Source organism: Cibotium barometz, chromosome 10 (assembly GCF_041138505.1).
Source record: "Cibotium barometz isolate CiBa-2024 chromosome 10, ASM4113850v1, whole genome shotgun sequence".
In the NCBI taxonomy this organism is placed as follows: domain Eukaryota; kingdom Viridiplantae; phylum Streptophyta; class Polypodiopsida; order Cyatheales; family Cibotiaceae; genus Cibotium; species Cibotium barometz.
The window spans coordinates 8,491,799-8,499,094 of NC_141055.1; positions in this window are offsets into that span (position 1 = coordinate 8,491,799).

Below are 7,296 nucleotides of genomic sequence, written 5' to 3' on the forward strand. Positions count from 1 at the left end.
TTGCCCATAAACATCATCACATTAATTAAACCAATTAATTAGACTCATTTTAATTAATCCTATAACAAGATTCATTGTCAATAGGTACAAACACGTAACACCAATAACACTAGCTTAATATTTAACACACAGGAGATCACTCGCAATACTAAGAACACAAGAATGGCCCCAAATACATATAGCAATAACACATATTTAACACACAAGAGATCACTTGCAATAGTAATAACTCAAGAATGGACCCAAATACACATACCACTAACACTACCCATTAGTATTAATGTGGTTTCACCCATGATACCAACTACTACCATGGATCTCAGGTATCCCTAATAAACCATGGATCTCAGGTATCCCTAATAAACCATAGAGTGAAATATCTAACACCAACCTACTATGAGAAAAAATGTAAAATATCGTCATTATAAAATAATTACTCAATAACATGGTTTTATAACTGTTAAAAAAGTAGAATATTAGTGTTTAGGTTGATGCCACATTTTTTTAAAAGTCAATGTTAACGAGGTCTCTTATGAACATAACGAATCTCCAAGGGTATGTTTAAGACCCATAATATGTGGTTCATGATCTACTGTGTTGACTTATTATGCAAGGCCATGTTGGCTTATTATGCAAGGCCATGTTAATGATATGCAAGGCCATGTTAATGATATGCTAGATGCCATGAAGAAACATAGGATGATAATAATAAGGTTTCATGGCTTGATAGTAGTGGGATGATATCTTGACCCATTCACAAAGATGCACCAATTGAGGTAGTGGGATGGTGAAGGCCATGTTAATGATATGCTAGATGGGATAAAGAAACATAGGATGATAATAATAAGGTTTCATGGCTTGATAGTAGTGGGCTCATATCTAGAGCCATTTACAAAGATGCACCGATTGAGATAGTGGATGGCAAAGTGGAGCTCCCATCTAGAGTGCTTCATGACATCACTACACTATACCAACCATACCATGGGAGAGAAAGCACCTTGAACTTCAAACCATTAGGAGAAAATTGGACTTTAAAAAGGGTCCTCTAAGAAAGTATTAAAAAAATAATGGGCTAACCAATGAGAGAGCTAGGATTCTAGATCCATGTAACATGGATCTTTTGGATTCCCTTACAAGATCGGACTAGTGGAATATAATATTGGGAACAAATCTTTAAAAACTTAAGAAATGTCAGATGTACCTTGAAGTCCTCATCTAAACTTTGGTACGGGGGTGGGAAGACTTGACTGGGAGATTAACAACAAGTAGCGCTTCATCGATGGCACATTGGTTGTTATTGGCATTAGTATCGATTTGGCAATGATTATGTAAGGTAATACAATGGAAAAGTTCATGGTTTTATATTGAGATTTTGTAAGAGTAGGACCTGATCCTGTCTTCTTTTGTCCATGTGCTTTTTATGTTTTTATGCATATTTAAGTGCTCTTATGAAGCAGATTTACATGACGTACAAGAATTGAGTCATATAGACTCTTATTGAACTGCTATGTGTTGAAGTAGCCACTTGTTGGTGAGGATTGAAAGAAAATACTCGACTTGCGAGGCTAATATTGAGATCTTCACTAGGGATTGAAAATCAATGAGTTGTGAAGATTGTGGTGTCGTTTGGAGAGGTTTGTAATTTGAGAGGAAAATTCGAGGCAATGGGTTGTGCCATTGACCAGTCTTTCGCCCAAGTGGCTATTGTGTGATATGGCTTAATCTGTGATGGGGCTTAAATCGTGAAAGTGCAGGTTCTTAAGCCGTGAGATGGAACTCCGTGAATTGTAATTTCGTGAGATAGAATTCCATGAATTTGCAGGTTTTAACCTCGAGGGTTTTTTTTGTCATTTAAGTCATGATTTGCAAGCATCAGCTTCTTGTGCGCTCATTTCTCACTTCCAGAGGGGTGACAAGAGCATTGTTATTCTGTTCTTGATGTGCTCCTAAGTCTCCATATTGCTTCTTGAATTTGTTACTGAAATGATGTTGAGGTAGTAGGGAAGACTACTGATTGTTTGCTTGAACAGACAAGCTCTTGTGTTGGTGCCGAATGCACGAGAGTGGTTGTGTTGGTGCCGAATGCACGAGAGTGGTTGAGTGATTTGCTTGCTATTGCTTGGGCCTCCATTCTTGTTGTTGTCGAACTTTAGGCGAAGTTATTGGGGTTGAAGTCGGTGGTGAGGTTTTCTTCACAATGTTCAAATTTGGCAACCATATGATGGAATTACCATCATAGTATCCTTATTGTTGAAGTACATACACATGCACCCATCTTTGACGTACACTGTAATTTGGTGGCCGATGTGCTTGGTGTTGAGGCTTTCTTCTTTGTGCAAGCTTAGGGGACTTTGTGATACGCTTGGGGACCCAAGCTTTGGTATTTCTTTGGTAGTACCCTTGTGCTTGCAGCAGTGTTTTTGGTACCCACACTTGTTGCATTGGTGGAGTTCTTTAAGGAACTCGCAGGCTTTTGTGGACGGTGTTGTGGAGTACCCTTCGTCTTCCTTAGCTTTCGAGTGCTACGTTGAGGAAGAGGTTTTGACTGTCGAGGCACCCAAATTTGATTGGCACCTTCATAGTAGCCTTGAGCTATAAGTAGCTGCTTCTCCACCCACATTTTGACACTATTAAGATATCGTGATTGTGGGAGTCTTGGTGGAGTTTTCTTTAGGGTTGATGTGGAAGTTTTGAGGCCCTCCTTGACTTTGGCTGGTGCTGAGGCTACAGGTTTGAGACTCATGGGCATTGTTGATAATGATGAGGTTAGAGTCTCTTATGGAGTGGCTGTCAATGATGAGGCCTTTGAGTATGTGGTTGTCTCCTTTGATGAGGTTTGTCGATGAAGATGCATAGGATCCAGGGTCTTTCCTATGAGTTCCATGTTAGAGATAGATGGTTTAGCTATGGGAATTTCTTCAAAAATTGATGTTGATTGCAAGGTCTTGGCATCGAGCTTCGTGGTGGTGAGGATGGTGTTAAAGGAGTAGATGCCTTATCAGAGTCAGTTGTTGGCGTAGATGGTAGGTCCTTATGTAGAAGGGATTTTATGGAAGAGGCTTATATCCGTTTAAGTTTAGCATCATAGAAATCCATTAAAGTTGGATCCTCGTAGTATGGTATTGTCAACTTTTTGTCCTTGACCATCATGATGACTCTATCATTAGCAAAGCACAGTGGTGCTACTTGGGCAGCAATAGTCCATTTATGGCCCAAGATTAAATCTACTTCCAACACATACTCAACCACAAAAAACTTGCAAGTGAGGGGGTTAGTTTTAATATACATTAATTGTATGTTCAAAGTACCCCATACATGATGGCATGTTTAAGTCTTGTTTAAAGTTTTTTTTTCCAGGATGTGCCGTGAGTGTTGGTTAACCTAATAAATCCCATAGCTCGAGGGTCATGAGATTGTGTTCTCATGTTAGATAAAGCTGTGCTTGAGCTGTGGTGATTTTATGTGCAATTTCCAATTCAACAAAAATCATACGGATCGGGTAACATGAAATGTAAATTCCATATCGAATCAATGGTTTGAGTAGTGTATCTAAAGTAACCTGGAACTTTAATGTTTTGTTCATTGGTTCCTTTTACAAGACTATTGCTTGTAGGGATCCAAGTATCTATTATCATGATATTATGACTTGCTCGAGGGCTAATCAATGCGCGTTTACGCTGAACATCATTGCCTGTAGGGAAATCCAACCATACCATGATAGAATCTTCCAAAGGAACCATGGGTGTTTTGGTTATTGTTTCAGCTTCAGATCCTATCTCTGTTTCATATTCCCATTCACTTTCATCCTATGTTTGGGTCTCAGCTTTTTCAAGAGTACCCAATGCATACAATGGCACACTTGGCCCTCTCACAATTCTTAATGAGGTCTGTTTGGAAACTTGCGAATCCTCATAGTCCTATTTTATGGAGTTCTTTATGTCTTGGTATAAATCAGGTTGAGCCCTTAAAGGTGCAAGTGTTGATGTGATGCTGGGTTTATCTTGAGAGAAGAGCCTTGCTCCAAATGAGGTTTTGAGAGACTGTTTTAATCTTGTAAGGGAATTATCGAATTCCTCACGTGCTTTCTCAAGCGTATAGTTCATACAGTCTGTCTCAAATGACTCTTCTGTAGAGAGTATATGTCTTCCTCTTGAAAGGGAAAGCAGTACTCTTCTAAGGTTTGAATCTTGGTTGCTCTTTTAGGATTGGCATTATGAGGCTCAATCACAACCGGTGACCCTGTAAGACATTCAACCAAGCTAAGCATGCTTTCCTGAGCTTGCTTTTTGTGTTCCGCATATGTCATGTGATCATTATTGTCCAATTTAGGTGGTTGGGTGGGTTCTGGTTTCTTGATTGGTCTATGTGGTGCACTGAGAGAAGAGTAAGAACTTGTTTCATCATCACTTAGTGATGTACTAGAACATGTTTCATTCTTGACTTTCTTTGGTTTGTCAGTTTTTCATTATGTTTACCCATGCAACGATATCAAATTTTCTTTTGAGTTTTTGTATCCTGTGTCGTACATATGGCTGATGAGGTTTGTATGGTGGTCTTTTATGTGGATGCTTCTACATCCTGTATAGCTTTTGGCTCTTTCGTGTTTATGTCCTCTTTTGGGTTTATGTCTTGTATAGACTCCTTTTCCCTGTCTTTTAATTCGACCTTGGTTTTGATAGTTTTTTGTTCCTTGTCTTTCTTTGGTTTAGAAGGTTTTGTTTTCTCTTTTAGGTTCTATTTTAAAGCATGTTCTTCTACCCATGTTAAGGTATTATCTTTTGCTTTCCTTTTGATCGTTTCTCGTACCTTGGCTTGTAAACGTGTAAGCACATTCAAGGGTATCGTCAACAATTGCTCGTCTTGTACACTTAAGATATTAAGAGTTGTATTTTGTGAGACAAGTTACATTGAAGGCAATCTTAGAACATGTGATCAATGCCACATCGTTCACACATTGGTCTCGCAAGGTGTCAGTGACTATGGGCATGGAAGTATTCCAAACTATGCAGTCTGCCACCTTGTGAGGTCCACGATAATAGAAACACTGAAGTGTTCGATTAACTACTTCTTGAGTAGTTTCTACCCTTTGGACTGTTTCTGAAGACTGCCCGACTCCTGCCATGACAAGGGCATAGGGAAGTCAAGAACCCAAATTCAGAGACCAATTCCTTCATACCAATCTAATCAGGGTCTGTCTCGGACAAGATTGCTTAATTCCATTAACTAGGTCCGACCCATTGATTAGGATCGAGATGTCCAGACAAATGCTTGACGACATGGAGCAGCAGATGCAGGCAATTCATAAAGATATAAAAGCTACCCAGGATCGACAGAAGCAGTATGCAGATAAGAAGAGGACAGTGAGAGAATTCAAAGAAGCAGATATGGTCTTCATTCGAGTACGGCCCAAAAGAAGTTATATATCTCTTGGGAAGTATAAGAAGTTATCCCCCAGATATTGTGGACCATATCTGAATTATCAAAGAAAGTAAGTGACTTTGCCTACGAGCTTCTTTTACCTCCTCATCTCAAAGTTCATAATGTATCTCATGTAAGCCTTCTATAGAAATATGTGCCAAACCCAAATCATGGAAAGATAGTAAAACTTCAGTGGCAAGATACCCCGTTGGCTTCTAGGTTACGCTAGTTCCTTCTTTTATATAAGTCGTAACTCTTACTTGTCGCTCTCAGTAATCTTACTTCCATCGATCTCCTTTCTTTCTTAATCTCCTTTATGGCTTGTCAGCAGGAATTGGTTTTATCCATGATGATTTCTCACCTTCAAGACGCAAGCGAGTCTGTGAAGAAGGATTTTATAGAACTGTATGAGCGCTCACTTTTCCCTCACTTGGGAACTTCTGTAGCTCAAACCAAATGGCGGACCTATCAAGACATAACTAGGGTAACACCGTGGGGTCAGCAGCACTTTCGTAACAATGTCCGCTTGGCTATGGTTATTGAAGCCTTGGGTTTGGGTCCCTGATACTATTGCGTGATGAGATCAAGGCATGTTGGGTTTTCTGAGCGGGTCTTCTTACTAGCGTGTTTTCTTCCTCATCAGAAGATATGCCTTTATCCCATTTTTGGCTTGCCTCTCAGAGATCCTTTTAATAGGTCACCTCATACCAGTGAGATAGGTGTTGCAATAACCGGTCGATTTATTCCCATAGATGAATTACCTTATACGTGTGCAGCTTGTGAGTGCTGCTTTTGTGACCATATGATGGACGGGCTTATGGAAGTGTAAAAATTTCTTCTATCTTTACTGTATATGTTCCAAGAATAAACAAAGTTAAAATCTTTGTTCTTGTCTTGAGTCTTGCTCTCTTTAAGACTTTTCTTGGTGGTTAATCTTAATTAAAAATTTTCTCTCAGTCTCATATTCGTGCATCTTGTGAAATTATCCCCAGTTTGCGAGATGAGGGCATCTCGTGTTTTTTAAGTGGGAGAGAATGTAAGATTCCTCCCCAGCCTCTCAAGATGTCCAGCATCTTCCCCTGTAATCAATCCCCTCTTCAGAAATATAAAAGATCTTGTCTCTGTCTATTTTGACATAGAGAGAGAAAATATTCTAGAGAGAGAATATTCAGATTTTGAATATTTTTAGATAGAAAAATTTCTCATATTATTAAAATAAATTCCCCTGAAACAAAAATTCAAAAAGAACTTTCCAATGTGCAATTGGAATTAATTGGAAATGGGTATAAAGGACCTTAGCCTAAGGGTCTAGATTTTCAAAAAAATTTGGATTATGGTCCAATTAAGGTTCCTATGGGCCAATAGCATCAATCCATGTGTAGGGAGGAGATAAATCCAATTTGTAAAAGAAGATACCCAAAATGAGTAAATGCTCACATAAGATGAAGAGTTGACTATGTACAAGGTTTATTAGTAAGAAACTATGAGTAATATAAAAAAAATGAGATCTTTTGGGTATAATGATTCCATTTTGACACATATGTAAGGAAGGGGAGTCCCTTAAAGGAGGTGCATACTTCACATGCTTGAATGAGTTTTAAACTCGAAAATAATGTGATATTTTTATCTCTCCTCTCTCTTGAACCAAACCAAATCAAAAGGGAACCAAACCGAATAAAAAAGGAACCAAACTAGGTCCAAATCTAGTCCAAATTCAACCAAACTGAATCTAAAAAATTCTAAAAATCAGTTAGCCTTGGTTAGAGCCTCCCTCTCCTATAAATAGAACATGAGTCCTTTGAAAAAAATAGGAGAATTTTAATATATTAGAATTATGCTGAAATAATGCTAATTTTTACTATTCTCTAAAATTCTCTC